The sequence below is a fragment of the Gorilla gorilla genome, chromosome 14 (genome assembly GCF_029281585.2).
Source record: "Gorilla gorilla gorilla isolate KB3781 chromosome 14, NHGRI_mGorGor1-v2.1_pri, whole genome shotgun sequence".
Lineage (NCBI taxonomy): Eukaryota > Metazoa > Chordata > Mammalia > Primates > Hominidae > Gorilla > Gorilla gorilla.
The window spans coordinates 9093638-9113892 of NC_073238.2; positions in this window are offsets into that span (position 1 = coordinate 9093638).

The window sequence follows — 20255 nt, forward strand, 5'->3', positions numbered from 1 at the left end:
CAAAGTACACCAAATATGTATTATATACTGTACATAAAGACCCAAATTTCACCAAATATATAACATACTGTACATAAAATATCAAATTTCACCAAATATATATTCTATACTGTACATGGAATATGAAAGTACACCTAATATATATTATATACTGTACATAAAATACCAAATTTCACCAAATATACACTACATAATGTAAATATAATATCAAGTTTCACGAAATATTCATTATATACCGTACATAAATATCTAATTTCACCAATTGTATACTATATACTCTACTTAAAATATGAAAGTACACCAAATATATATTATATACGGTACATAAAATAACAAAGTACACCAAATATGTATTATATACTGGACTTAATATATCAAATTTCACCACATGTATATTATATACTGTACATAAAATACCAAATTTCACCAAATATATATTACATACTGTACATAAAATATCAATTTTCACCAAATATATACTATATACTGTACATAAAATATAAAAGTACACCAAATATATGTTACATACTGTACATAAAATATGAAATATCACCAAATATATATTATATACTGTACATAAAACAGCAAAGTACACCAAATATATATTATATACTGTACATAAAATATCAAATTTCACAAATATATATTATATACTGTACATAAAATATCAAAGTACACCAAATATATATTATATACTGTAAATAAAAAAAAATTTCACCAAATATATAACATACTGTACATAAAATATCAAATTTCACCAAATATATACTCTATACTGTACATGGAATATGAAAGTACACCAAATATATATTATATACTGTACATAAAATACCATATTTCACCAAATATATATTACATACTGTACAAAAAATATCAAATTTCACCAAATATATATTATATAATGTACATAAAATATCAAATTTAAACAAATATTGATTATATACTGTACATTAAATATGAAAGTACACCAAATAAATGTTATATACGGTACGTAAAATATCAAAGTACACAAAATATATACTATATACTGTACATAAAATATCAAATTTCACAAATATATATTCTATACTGTACATGAAATATGAAAGCACACCTAATATATATTATATACTGTGCATAAAATACCAAACTTCACCAAATATACACTATATACTGTACATATAATATCAAATTTCACCAACTATTCATTATATACCGTACATAAGGATCTAATTCCACCAATTATATACTATATACTCTACATAAAATATGAAAGTACACCATATATATATTATATACGGTAAATAAAATATCAAAGTACACCAAATATGTATTATATACTTTACTAAATATATCAAATTTCACCAAATGTATATTATGTACTGTACATAAAATACCAAATTTCACCAAATATATATTACATACTGTACATAAAATATCAATTTTCACCAAATATATATTATATACTGTACATAAAATATAAAAGAACACCAAATATATATTATATACTGTACATAAAATAGCGAAGTACACCAAATATATACTATATACTGAACATAAAATATCAAAGTACACCAAATATATGTTACATACTGTACATAAAATATCAAATATCACCAATTATATATTATATACTGTACATTAAACAGCAAAGTACACCAAATATATATTATATACTGTACATAAAAAACCAAATTTCACCAAATATACACTACATACTGTACATAAAATATCAAATTTCACCAAATATACATTCTATACTGTGCATGGAATATGAAAGTACACCTAACATATATTATATACTGTACATAAAATACCAAATTTCACCAAATATACACTACATACTGTACATATAATATCAAATTTCACCAAATATTCAATATATACCGTAGATAAAATATCTAATTTCACCAATTATATACTATATACTCTACATAAAATACGAAAGTACACCAAATATATATTATATACGGTACATAAAATATCAAAGTACACCAAATATGTATTATATACTGGACTAAATATATCAAATTTCACCAAATGTATATTATGTACTGTACATAAAATACCAAATTTCACCAAATATATATTACATACTGTACGTAAAATATCAATTTTCACCAAATATATATTATATACTGTACATAAAATATAAAAGTACACCAAATATATATTATATACTGTACATAAAATAGCGAAGTACACCAAATATATACTATATACTGAACATAAAATATCAAAGTACACCAAATATATGTTACATACTGTACATAAAATATCAAATATCACCAATTATATATTATATACTGTACATTAAACAGCAAAGTACACCAAATATATATTATATACTGTACATAAAAAACCAAATTTCACCAAATATACACTACATACTGTACATAAAATATCAAATTTCACCAAATATATATTCTATACTGTGCATGGAATATGAAAGTACACCTAACATATATTATATACTGTACATAAAATACCAAATTTCACCATATATACACTACATACTGTGCATATAATATCAAATTTCACCAAATATTCAATATATACCGTACATAAAATATCTAATTTCACCAATTATATACTATATACTCTACATAAAATACGAAAGTACACCAAATATATATTATATACGGTACATAAAATATCAAAGTACACCAAATATGTATTATATACTGGACTAAATATATCAAATTTCACCAAATGTATATTATGTACTGTACATAAAATACCAAATTTCACCAAATATATATTACATACTGTACATAAAATATCAATTTTCACCAAATATATACTATATACTGTACATAAAATAGCGAAGTACACCAAATATATACTATATACTGTACATAAAATATCAAAGTACACCAAATATATGTTACATACTGTACATAAAATATCAAATATCACCAAATATATATTATATACTGTACATAAAACAGCAAAGTACACCAAATACATATTATATACTGCACATAAAATATCGAATTTCACAAATATATATTATATACTGTACATAAAATATCAAAGTACACCAAATATATATTATATACTGTACATAAAAAAAATTTCACCAGATATATAACATACTGTACATAAAATATCAAATTTCACCAAATATATATTCTATACTGAACATGGAATATGAAAGTACACCTAATATATATTATATACTGTACATAAAATACCAAATTTCACCAAATATACACTATATACTGTACATATAATATCAAAGTTCACCAAATATTCATTACATACCGTACATAAAATATCTAATTTCACCAATTATATACTACATACTCTACATAAAATATGAAAGTACACCAAATATATATTATATACGGTACATAAAATATCAAAGTACACCAAATATATATTATACACTGGACATAATATACCAAATTTCACCAAATGTATATTATCTACTGTACATAAAATATCAAAGTACAACAAATATGTTACTTACTGTACATAAAATATCAAATATCACCAAATATATATTATATACTGTACTTAAAACTGCAAATTACACCAAATATATATTATATACTGTACATAAAATATCAAATTTCACACATATATATTATACACTGTAGATAAAATATCAAAGTACACCAAATATATATTATATACTGTGCATAAAAAACCAAATTTCACCAAATATATAACATACTGTAAATAAAATATCAAATTTCACCAAATATATATTCTATACTGTACATGGAATATGAAAGTACACCTAATATATATTATATACTGTACATAAAATACCAAATTTCACCAAATATACACTACATACTGTAAATATAATATCAAGTTTCACCAAATATTCATTATATACCGTACATAAATATCTAATTTCACCAATTGAATAGTATATACTCTACTTAAAATATGAAAGTACACCAAATATATATTATATATGGTACATAAAATATCAAAGTACACCAAATATGTATTATATACTGGACGTAATATATCAAATTTCACCACATGTATATTATATACTGTACATAAAATACCAAATTTCACCAAATATATATTACATACTGTAATTAAAATATCAATTTTCACCAAATATATACTATATACTGTACATAAAATATAAAAGTACACCAAATATATGTTACATACTGTACATAAAATATCAAATATCACCAAATATATATTATATACTGTACATAAAACAGCAAAGTACACCAAAAATATATTATATACTGTACATAAAATATCAAATTTCACAAATATATATTATATACTGTACATAAAATATCAAAGTACACCAAATATATATTATATACTGTACATAAAAAAAAATTTCACCAAATATATAACATACTGTACATAAAATATCAAATTTCACCAAATATATATTCTAAACTGTACATGGAATATGAAAGTACACCTAATATATATTATATACTGTACATAAAATACCAAATTTCACCAAATATACACTACATACTGTAAATATAATATGAAGTTTCACCAAATATTCATTATATACCGTACATAAATATCTAATTTCACCAATTGTATACTATATACTCTACTTAAAATATGAAAGTACACCAAATATATATTATATACGGTACATAAAATATCAAAGTACACCAAATATCTATTATATACTGGACTTAATATGTCAAATTTCACCACATGTATATTATATACTGTACATAAAATACCAAATTTCACCAAATATATATTAAATACTGTACATAAAATATCAATTTTCACCAAATATATACTATATACTGTACATAAAATATAAAAGTACACCAAATATATGTTACATACTGTACATAAAATATGAAATATCACCAAATATATATTATATACTGTACATAAAACAGCAAACCACACCAAATATATATTATATACAGTACATAAAATATCAAATTTCACAAATATATATTATATACTGTACATAAAATATCAAAGTACACCAAATATATATTATATACTGTACATAAAAAAAAATTTCACCAAATATATAACATACTGTATATAAAATATCAAATTTCACCAAATATATATTCTATACTGTACATGGAATATGAAAGTACACCTAATATATATTATATACTGTACATAAAATACCAAATTTCACCAAATATATATTACATACTGTACAAAATATATCAAATTTCACCAAATATATATTATATACTGTACATAAAATATCATATTTAAACAAATATAGATTATATACTGTACATTAAATATGAAATTATACCAAATATATATTATATACGGTACATAAAATATCAAAGTACACCAAATATATATTATATACTGTACATAAAATATCAAATTTCACCAAATATATATTCTATACTGTACATGAAATATGAAAGTACTCCTAATATATATTATATACTGTGCATAAAATACCAAATTTCACCAAATATACACTATATACTGTACATATAATATCAAATTTCACCAAATATTCATTATATACCGTAGATAAAAGATCTAATTCCACCAATTATATACTATATACTCTACATAAAATATGAAAGTACACCAAATATATATTATATACGGTACATAAAATAACAAAGTACACCAAATATGTATTATATACTGGACTAAATATATCAAATTTCACCAAATGTATATTATGTACTGTACATAAAATACCAAATTTCACGAAATATATATTACATACTGTACATAAAATATCAATTTTCACCACATATATACTATATACTGTACATAAAATATAAAAGTACACCAAATATATATTATATACTGTACATACAATAACGAAGTACACCAAATATATACTATATACTGAACATAAAATATCAAAATACACCAAATATATGTTACATACTGTACATAAAATATCAAATATCACCAAATATATATTATATACTGTACATAAAAAACCAAAATTCACAAAATATATAACATACTGTACATAAAATATCAAATTTCACCAAATATATATTCTATACTGTACATGGAATATGAAAGTACACCTTATATATATTATATACTGTAAATAAAATACCAAATTTCACCAAATATATATTACATACTGTACATAAAATATCAATTTTCACCAAATATATACTATATACTGTACATAAAATATAAAAGTACACCAAATATATGTTACATACTGTACATAAAATATCAAATATCACCAAATATATATTATATACTGTACATAAAACAGCAAAGTACACCAAATACATATTATATACTGTATATAAAATATCAAATTTCACAAATATATATTATATACTGTACATAAAATATCAAAGTACACCAAATACATATTATATACTGTACATAAAAAAAAATTTCACCAAATATATAAAATACTGTACATAAAATATCAAATTTCACCAAATATATATTCTATACTGTACATGGAATATGAAAGTACACCTAATATATATTATATACTGTACATAAAATACCAAATTTCACCAAATATACACTACATACTGTAAATATAATATCAAGTTTCACCAAATATTCATTATATACCGTACATAAATATCTAATTTCACCAATTGTATACTATATACTCTACTTAAAATATGAAAGTACACCAAATATATATTATATACGGTACATAAAATATCAAAGTACACCAAATATGTATTACATACTGGACTTAATATATCAAATTTCACCACATGTATATTATATACTGTACATAAAATACCAAATTTCACCAAATATATATTACATACTGTACATAAAATATCAATTTTCACCAAATATATACAATATACTGTACATAAAATATAAAAGTACACCAAATATATGTTACATACTGTACATAAAATATCAAATATCACCAAATATATATTATATACTGTACATAAAACAGCAAAGTACACCAAATATATGTTATATACTGTACATAAAATATCAAATTTCACAAATATATATTATATACTGTACATAAAATATCAAAGTACACCAAATATATATTATATACTGTAGATAAAAAAAATTTCACCAAATATATAACAGACTGTACATAAAATATCAAATTTCACCAAATATATATTCTATACTGTACATGGAATATGAAAGTACACCTAATATATATTATATACTGTACATAAAATACCAAATTTCACCAAATATATATTACATACTGTAAAAAAAATATCAAATTTCACCAAATATATATTATATACTGTACATAAAATATCTAATTTAAACAAATATAGATTATATACTGTACATTAAATATGAAAGTACACCAAATATATATTATATACGGTACATAAAATATAAAAGTACACCAAATATATATTATATACTGTACATAAAATATCAAATTTCACCAAATATATATTCTATACTGTACATGAAATATGAAAGTACCCCTAATATATATTATATACTGTGCATAAAATACCAAATTTCACCAAATATACACTATATACTGTACATATAATATCAAATTTCACTAAATATTCATTATATACCGTACATAAAAGATCTAATTCCACCAATTATATACTATATACTCTACATAAAATATGAAAGTACGCCAAATATATATTATATACGGTACATAAAATATCAAAGTACACCAAATATTTATTATATACTGGACTAAATATATCAAATTTCACCAAATGTATATTATGTACTGTACATAAAATACCAAATTTCACCATATATATATTACATACTGTACATAAAATATCAATTTTCACCAAATATATACTATATACTCTACATAAAATATAAAAGTACACCAAATATATATTATATACTGTACATAAAATAGCGAAGTACACCAAATATATACTATATACTGAACATAAAATATCAAAGTACACCAAATATACGTTACATACTGTACATAAAATATCAAATATCACCAATTATATATTATATACTGTACATAAAACAGCAAAGTACACCAAATATATATTATATACTGTACGTAAAAAACCAAATTTCACCAAATATATAACATACTGTACATAAAATATCAAATTTCACCAAATATATATTCTATACTGTACATGGAATATGAAAGTACACCTAATATATATTATATACTGTACATAAAATACCAAATTTCACCAAATATACACTACATACTGTACATATAATATCAAAATTCACCAAATATTCAATATATACCGTACATAAAATATCTAATTTCACCAATTATATACTATATACTCTACATAAAATATGAAAGTACACCAAATATATATTATATAAGGTACATAAAATATCAAAGTACACCAAATATGTACTATATACTAGACTAAATATATCAAATTTCACCAAACGTATATTATATACTGTACATAAAATACCAAATTTCACCAAATATATATTACATACTGTACATAAAATATCAATTTTCACCAAATATATACTATATACTGTACATAAAATAGCGAAGTACACCAAATATATACTATATACTGTACATAAAATATCAAAGTACACCAAATATATGTTACATACTGTACATAAAATATCAAATATCACCAAATATATATTATATACTGTACATAAAACAGCAAAGTACACCAAATACATATTATATACTGCACATAAAATATCAAATTTCACAAATATACATTATATACTGTACATAAAATATCAAAGTACACCAAATATATGTTATATACTGTACATAAAAAAAAATTTCACCAGATATATAACATACTGTACATAAAATATCAAATTTCACCAAATATATATTCTATACTGTACATGGAATATGAAAGTTCACCTAATATATATTATATACTGTACATAAAATACCAAATTTCACCAAATATACACTATATACTGTACATATAATATCAAATTACACCAAATATTCATTACATACCGTACATAAAATATCTAATTTCACCAATTATATAGTATATACTCTACATAAAATATGAAAATACAACAAATATATATTATATACGGTACATAAAATATCAAAGTACACCATATATATATTATACACTGGACATAATATACCAAATTTCACCAAATGTATATTATCTACTGTACATAAAATACCAAATTTCACCAAATATATATTACTTACTGTACATAAAATATCAAATTTCACCATATATATATTATATACTGTACATAAAATATCAAATTTAAACAAATATGTATTACATACATTATAAAATATCAAAGTACACCAAATATATATTATATACTGTACAAAATATATCAAATTTCACCAAATACATATTCTATACTGTACATAAAATATCAAAGTACACCAAATACGTATAATGTACGGTACATAAAAAATCAAAGTACACCAAATATATATTACATACTGTATATAAAATATCATATTTCTCCAATTATATATTATATACTGTACATAAAATATAAAAGTACAGCAAATATATATTATATACTGTACATAAAATACCAAATTTCACAAATATAGATTATATACTGTATATAAAATATGAAAGTACACCAAATATATAGTATATACGGTACATAAAATATCAAAGTACACCAAATATATATTATATACTGTACATAAAATATCAAATTTCACCAAATATATATTCTATACTGTACATGAAATATGAAAGTACACCTCATATATATTATATACTGTACACAAAATACCAAATTTCACCAAATATACAATATATATTGTACATATCATATCAAATTTCACCAAATATTCATTATATACTGTACATAAAATATCTAATTTCACCAATTATATACTCTACATAAAATATGAAATTACCCCAAATATATATTATATACTGTATATAATATATCAAATTTCACCAAATGTGTATTATATACTGTACATAAAATACCAAATTTCACCAAATATATATTACTTACTGTACATAAAATATCAAATTTCACAAATATATATTATATACTGTACATAAAATACCAAATTTCACAAATATAGATTATATACTGTACATAATATATGAAAGTACACCAAATATATATTATATACTCTTCATAAAATATCAAAGTACACCAAATATATATTATATACAGTACATAAAATATCAAAGTACACCAAATATATACTATATACAGTACATAAAATATCAAAGTACACCAAATATATGTTACATACTGTATATAAAATATCAAATATCACCAAATATATATTATATACTGTACATAAAACAGCAAAGTACACCAAATATATATTATATACTGTACATGAAATATCAAATTTCACAAATATATATTATATACTGTACATAAAATATCAAAGTACAACAAATACACATTGTATACTGTACATAAAATATCAAAGTACACCAAATATATATTATATACTGTACATAAAATATCAAATTTCACAAATATATATTATATACTGTACATAATATATCAAAGTACAACAAATATATATTATATACTGTGCATAAAAAACCAAATTTCACCAAATATATAACATAATGTACATAAAATATCAAATTTCACCAAATACATATTACATACTGTACAAAAAATATCAAACTTCACCAAATATATATTATATACTGTACATAAATTATCAAATTTAAACAAATATAGATTATGTACTGTACATAAAATATGAAAGTACACCAAATATATATTATATACTGTACATAAAATACCAAATTTCACCAAATATATATTATATACTGTACATAAAACAGCAAAGTACACCAAATATATATTAATATACTGTACATAAAATATCAAATTTCACAAATATATATTATATACTGTACGTAAAATATCAAAGTACACCAAATATATATTATATACTGTACATAAAAAAAATTTCACCAAATATATAACATACTGTACATAAAATATCAAATTTCACCAAATATATATTCTATACTGTATATGGAATATGAAAGTACACCTAATATATATTATATACTGTACATAAAATACCAAATTTCACCAAATATGCACTATATACTGTACATACAATATCAAATTTCACCAAATATTCATTATATACCGTAAATAAACTATCTAATTTCACCAATTATATACTATATACTCTACATAAAATATGAAAGTACACCAAATATATATTATATACGGTACATAAAATATCAAAGTACACCAAATATATATTATATACTGGACATAATAAATCAAATTTCACCAAATGTATATTATATACTGTACATAAAATATCAAAGTACACCAAATATATGTTACATACTGTACATAAAATTTCAAATATCACCAAATATATATTATATACTCTACATAAAACAGCAAAGTACACCAAATATATATTATATACTGTACATAAAATATCAAATTTCACAAATATATATTATATACTGTACATAAAATATCAAAGTACACCAAATATATATTATATACTGTACATAAAAAAACCAAATTTCACCAAATATATAACATACTGTACATAAAATATCAAATTTCACCAAATATATATTCTATACTGTACATGGAATATGAAAGTACACCTAATATATATTATATGCTGTACATAAAATACCAAATTTCACCAAATATACAGTATATACTGTACATATAATATCAAATTTCACCAAATATTCATTATATACCGTACATAAAATATCTAATTTCACCAATTATATACTATATAGTCTACATAAAATATGAAAGTACACCAAATATATATTATATATGGTACATAAAATATCAAAGTACAGCACTACGTACAATATACTGTACATAAAAAATCAAAGTACACCTAATATATATTACATACTGTACATAAAATATCATATTTCTCCAATTATATATTATATACTGTACATAAAATATAAAAGTACAGCAAATATATATTATATACTGTACAAATAATACCAAATTTCACAAATATTGATTCTATACTGTACATAAAATATGAAAGTACACCAAATATGTGTAATATACGGTACATAATATATCAAAGTACACCAAATATATATTATATGCTGTACATAAATATCAAATTTCACAAATATATATTATATACTGTACATAAAATATCAAAGTACACCAAATATATGTTACATACTGTACATAAAAAACCAAATTTCACCAAATATATAACATACTGTACATAAAATATCAAATTTCACCAAATATATATTCTATACTGTACATGGAATATGAAAGTACACCTAATATATATTATATACTGTACATAAAATACCAAATTTCACCAAATATACACTATATACTGTACATATAATATCAAATTTCACCAAATATTCATTATATACCGTTCATAAAATATCTAATTTCACCAATTATATACTATATACTCTACATAAAATATGAAAGTACACCAAATATACATTACATACTGTACATAAAATATCAAATTTCACCAAATATATATTATATACTGTACATAAAATATCAAATTTAAACAAATATGTATTACATACATTATAAAATATCAAAGTACACCAAATATATATTATATACTGTACATAATATATCAAATTTCACCAAATGTATATTATATACTGTACATAAAATACCAAATTTCACCAAATATATATTACTTACTGTACATAAAATATCAAGTGTCACCAAATATATATTATATACTGTACATAAAATATCAAATTTAAACAAATATGTATTACATACATTATAAAATATCAAAGTACACCAAATATATATTTTATACTGTACAAAATATATCAAATTTCACCAAATACATATTCTATACTGTACATAAAATATCAAAGTACACCCAATACGTATAATATACGGTACATAAAAAATCAAAGTACACCAAAAATATATTACATACTGTATATAAAATATCATATTTCTCCAATTATATATTATATACTGTACATAAAATATAAAAGTACAGCAAATATATATTATATACTGTACATAAAATACCAAATTTCACAAATATAGATTATATACTGTATATAAAATATGAAAGTACACCAAATATATAGTATATACGGTACATAAAATATCAAAGTACACCAAATATATATTATATACTGTACATAAAATATCAAATTTCACCAAATATATATTCTATACTGTACATGAAATATGAAAGTACACCTCATATATATTATATACAGTACACAAAATACCAAATTTCACCCAATATACACTATATACTGTACATATCATATCAAATTTCACCAAATATTCATTATATACTGTACATCAAATATCTAATTTCACCAATTATATACTCTACATAAAATATGAAATTATGCCAAATATATATTATATACTGTATATAATATATCAAATTTCACCAAATGTGTATTATATACTGTACATAAAATACCAAATTTCACCAAATATATATTACTTACTGTACATAAAATATCAAATTTCACCAAATATATATTATATACTGTACATAAAATATCAAATTTAAACAAATATGTATTACATACATTATAGAATATCAAAGTACACCAAATACATATTATATACTGTACATAAAATATCAAATTTCACCAAATATATATTATATACTGTACATAAAATATCAAAGTACACCAAATACGAATAGCATACGGTACATAAAAAATCAAAGTACACCAAATGTATATTACATACTGTACATAAAATATCATATTTCTCCAATTATATATTATATACTGTACATAAAATCTAAAAGTACAGCATATATATATTATATACTGTACATAAAACACCAAATTTCACAAATATAGATTATATACTGTACATAAAATATGAAAGTACACCAAATATATATTATATACGGTACATAAAATATCAAAGTACACCAAATATATATTATATACTCTTCATAAAATATCAAAGTACACCAAATATATATTATATACAGTACATAAAATATCAAAGTACACCAAATATATACTATATACTGTACATAAAATATCAAAGTACACCAAATATATGTTACATACTGTACATAAAATATCAAATATCACCAAATATATATTATATACTGTACATAAAACAGCAAAGTACACCAAATATATATTATATACTGTACATAAAATATCAAATTTCACAAATATATATTATATACTGTACATAAAATATCAAAGTACAACAAATACACATTATATACTGTACATAAAATATCAAAGTACACCAAATATATATTATATACTGTACATAAAATATCAAATTTCACAAATATATATTATATACTGTACATAATATATCAAAGTACACAAAATATATATTATATACTGTGCATAAAAAAGCAAATTTCACCAAATATATAACATACTGTACATAAAATATCAAATTTCACCAAATATATATTCTATACTGTACATGGAATATGAAAGTACACCTAATATATATTATATACTGTACATAAAATACCAAATTTCACCAAATACATATTACATACAGTACAAAAAATATCAAACTTCACCAAATATATATTATATACTGTACATAAAATATCAAATTTAAACAAATATAGATTATGTACTGTACATAAAATATGAAAGTACACCAAATATATATTATATACTGTACATAAAATACCAAATTTCACCAAATATGCACAATACACTGTACATATAATATCAAATTTCACCAAATATTCATTATATACCGTACATAAAATATCTAATTCCACCAATAATATACTATATAAACTACATAAAATATGAAAGTACACCAAATATATATTATATACGGTACATAAAATATCAAAGTTCAACAAATATATAGTATATACTGTATATAATATATCAAATTTCACCAAATGTATATTATATACTGTACATAAAATACCAAATTTCACCAAATATATATTACATACTGTACATAAAATATCAATTTTCACCAAATATATACTATATACTGTACATAAAATATCGAAGTACACCAAATATATATTATATACTGTACAAAAAATATCAAATTACACCAAATATATACTATATACTGTACATAAAATATCAAAGTACACCAAATATATGTTACATACTGTACATAAAATATCAAATATCACCAATTATATATTATATACTGTACATAAAACAGCAAAGTACAGCAAATATATATTATATACTGAACATAAAAAAACAAATGTCACCAAATATATAACATACTGTACATAAAATATCAAATTTCACCAAATATATATTCTATACTGTACATGGAATATGAAAGTACACCTGATATATATTATATACTGTATATAAAATAACAAATTTCACCAAATATGCACAATACACTGTACATATAATATCAAATTTCACCAAATATTCATTATATACCGTACATAAAATATCTAATTCCACCAATAATATACTATATAAACTACATAAAATATGAAAGTACACCAAATATATATTATATACGGTACATAAAATATCAAAGTACACCAAACATATATTATATACTGGACATAATATATCAAATTTCACCAAACGTATATTATATACTGTACATAAAATACAAACTTTCACCAAATATATATTACATACTGTACATAAAATATCAAATTTCACCAAATATATATTATATACTGTACATAAAATATCAAATTTAAACAAATATGTATTACATACATTATAGAATATCAAAGTACACCAAATATATATTATATATTGTACATAAAATATCGAAGTACACCAAATATATACTATATACTGTACATAAAATATCAAAGTACACCAAATATATGTTACATACTGTGCATAAAATATCAAATATCACCAAATATATATTATATACTGTACATAAAACAGCAAAGTACACCAAATATATATTATATAGTGTACATAAAATATCAAATTTCACAAATATATATTATATACTGTACATAAAATATCAAAATACAACAAATACACATTATATTCTGTACATAAAATATCAAAGTACAACAAATAAATATTATATATGTACATAAAAAACAAAATTTCACCAAATATATAACATACTGTACATAAAATATCAAATTTCACCAAATATATATTCTATACTGTACATAAAATATCAATTTTCACCAATTATATACTATATACTGTACATAAAATACCAAATTTCACCAAATATGCAATATATACTGTACATATAATATCAAATTTCACCAAATATTCATTATATAACATACATAAAATATCTAATTTCACCAATTATATACTATATACTCTACATAAAATATGAAAATACACCAAATATATATTATATACGGTACATAAAATATCAAAGTACACCAAACATATATTATATACTGGACATAATATATCAAATTTCACCAAATGTATATTATATACTGCACATAAAATACCAAATTTCACCAAATATATATTACATACTGTACATAAAATATCAATTTTCACCAATTATATACTATATACTGTAAATAAAATATCAAAGTACGCCAAATATATATTATATACTGTACATAAAATATCAAAGTACACCAAATATATATTATATACTGTACATAAAGAACCAAATTTCACCAAATATATAACATACTGTACATAAAATATCAAATTTCACCAAATATATTCTATATACTGTACAGAAAATATCAAATTGTACCAAATATATATTATATACTGTATATAAAACGTCAAAGAACACAAAATATGTATTATATACTGTACACAAAATATCAAATTTCACCATATATATTATATACTGTACATAAAATATCAAATTTAAAGAAATATATATTACATACATTATACAATATCAAAGTACACCAGATATATATTATATACTGTACATAAAATATCAAATTTCACCAAATATACATTCTATACTTTACATAAAATATCAAAGTACACCAAATATGTGTAATATAGGTTACATAAAATATCAAAGTACACGAAATATATATGATATACTGTACATAAAATATCAAAGTACAGCAAATATATAGTATATACTGTACATAAAAAACCAAATTTCACCAAATATATAACATACTGTACATAAAATATGAAATTTCACCAAATATATATTCTATACTGTACATGGAATATGAAAGTACACCTAATATATATTATATACTGTACATAAAATACCAAATTTCACCAAATATACACTATATACTGTACATATAATATCAAATTTTACGAAATATTCATTATATACCGTACATAAAATATCTAATTTCACCAATTATATACAATATACTCTACATAAAATATGGAAGTACACCAAATATATATTATATACGGTACATAAAATATCTAATTACACCAAATATATACTATATACTGTACATAAAATATGAAAGTACACCAAATATATGTTGCATACTGTACATAAAATATCAAATATCACCAAATATATATTATATACTGTACATAAAACAGCAAAGTACACCAAATATGTATTATATACTGTACATAAAATATCAAATTTCACAAATATATATTATATACTGTACATAAAATATCAAAGTACAAGTACACTTTATATACTGTACATAAAATATCAAAGTACACCAAATATATATTATATACAGTACATAAAATATCAAATTTCACAAATACATATTATATACTGTACATAAAATATCAAAATACACCAAATACGAATAACATACCGTACATAAAAAATCAAAGTACACCAAATGTATATTAGATACTGTACATAAAATATCATATTTCTCCAATTATATATTATATACTGTACATAAAATATAAAAGTACAGCATATATATATTATATACTGTACATAAAATACCAAATTTCACAAATATAGATTATATACTGTACATAAAATATGAAAGTACACCAAATATATATTATATACGGTACATAAAATATCAAAGTACACCAAATATATATTATATACTCTTCATAAAATATCAAAGTACACCAAATATATATTATATACAGTACATAAAATATCAAAGTACACCAAATATATACTATATACTGTACATAAAATATCAAAGTACACCAAATATATATGTTACATACTGTGCATAAAATATCAAATATCACCAAATATATAATATATACTGTACATAAAACAGCAAATTACACCAAATATATATTATATAGTGTACATAAAATATCAAATTTCACAAATATATATTATATACTGTACATAAAATATCAAAATACAACAAATACAAATTATATACTGTACATAAAATATCAAAGTACACCAAATATGTATTATATATGTACATAAAAAACAAAATTTCACCAAATATATAACATACTGTACATAAAATATCAAATTTCACCAAATATATATTCTATACTGTACATAAAATATCAATTTTCACCAATTATATACTATATACTGTACATAAAATACCAAATTTCACCAAATATACAATATATATTGTACATATAATATCAAATTTCACCAAATACTCATTATATAACGTACATAAAATATCTAATTTCACCTACTATATACTATATACTCTACATAAAATATGAAAGTACACCAAATATATATTATATACGGTACATAAAATATCAAAGTACACCAAACATATATTATATACTGGACATAATATATCAAATTTCACCAAATGTATATTATATACTGTACATAAAATACCAAATTTCACCAAATATATATTACTTACTGTACATAAAATATCAATTTTCACCAATTATATACTATATACTGTAAATAAAATATAAAAGTACGCCAAATATATATTATATACTGTACATAAAATATCAAAGTACACCAAATATATACTATATACTGAACATAAAATATCAAAGTTCACCAAATATATGTTACATACTATGCATAAAATATCAAATATCACCAAATATATATTATGTACTGTACATAAAACAGCAAAGTACACCAATTATGTATTATATACTGTACATAAAATATCAAATTTCACAAATATATATTATATACTGTACATAAAATATCAAAGTACAACAAATACACATTATATACTGTACATAAAATATCAAAGTACACCAACTATATATTATATACTGTACATAAAATAACAAATTTCACAAATATATATTATATACTGTACATAAAATATCAAAGTACACCAAATATATATTATATACTGTACATAAAAAACCACATTTCACCAAATATGTAACATACTGTACATAAAATATCAAATTTCACCAAATATATATTCTATGGTATACATGGAATATGAAAGTACACCTAATATGTATAATATACTGTACACAAAATGCTAAATTTCACCAAATATACACTATATAGTGTACATATAATATCAAATTTCACCAAATATTCATTATATATCGTACATAAAATATCTAATTTCACCAATTATATACTATAAACTCTACATAAAATATGAAAGTACACCAAATATATATTATGTATGGTACATAAAATATCAAGGTACACCAAACATATATTATATACTGGACATATTATATCAAATTTCAGCAAATGCATATTATATACTGTACATAAAATACCAAATTTCACCAAATATATATTACATACTGTACATAAAATATCAAATTTCACCAAATATATATTATATACTGTACATAAAATATCAAATTTAAACAAATATGTATTACATACATTATAGAATATCAAAGTACACCAAATATATATTATATACTGTACATAAAATATCAAATTTCACCAAATATTTATTCTATAGTGTACATAAAATATCATAGTACACCAAATATGTATGATATACGGTACATAAAAAATCAAAGTACTCCAAATTTATATTACATGCTGTTCATAAAATATAATATTTCTCCAATTATATATTATATACTGTACATAAAATATAAAAGTACAGCAAATATATATTATATACTGTACATAAAATCCCAAATTTCACAAATATAGATTATATACTGTACATAAAATATGAAAGTACACCAAATATATATAATATACGGTACATAAAATATCAAAGTACACCAGATATATATTATATACTGTACATAAAAAACCAAATTTCACCAAATATATAACATGCTGTACATAAAATATCAAATTTCACCAAATATATATTATATACTGTACATGGAATATGAAAGTACACCTAATATATATTATATACTGTACATAAAATACAAAATTTCAAAAAATATACACTATATACTGTACATATAATATCAAATTTCACCAAATACTGATTATATACCGTACATAAAATATCTAATTCCACAAATTATATACTATATACTCTACATAAAATATGAAAGTACACCAAACGTATATTATATACGGTACATAAAATATCAAAGTACACCAAATATATATTACATACTGTACATAATATATCCAATTTCACCAAATGTATATTACATACTGTAAATGAAATACCAAATTTCACCAAATATACA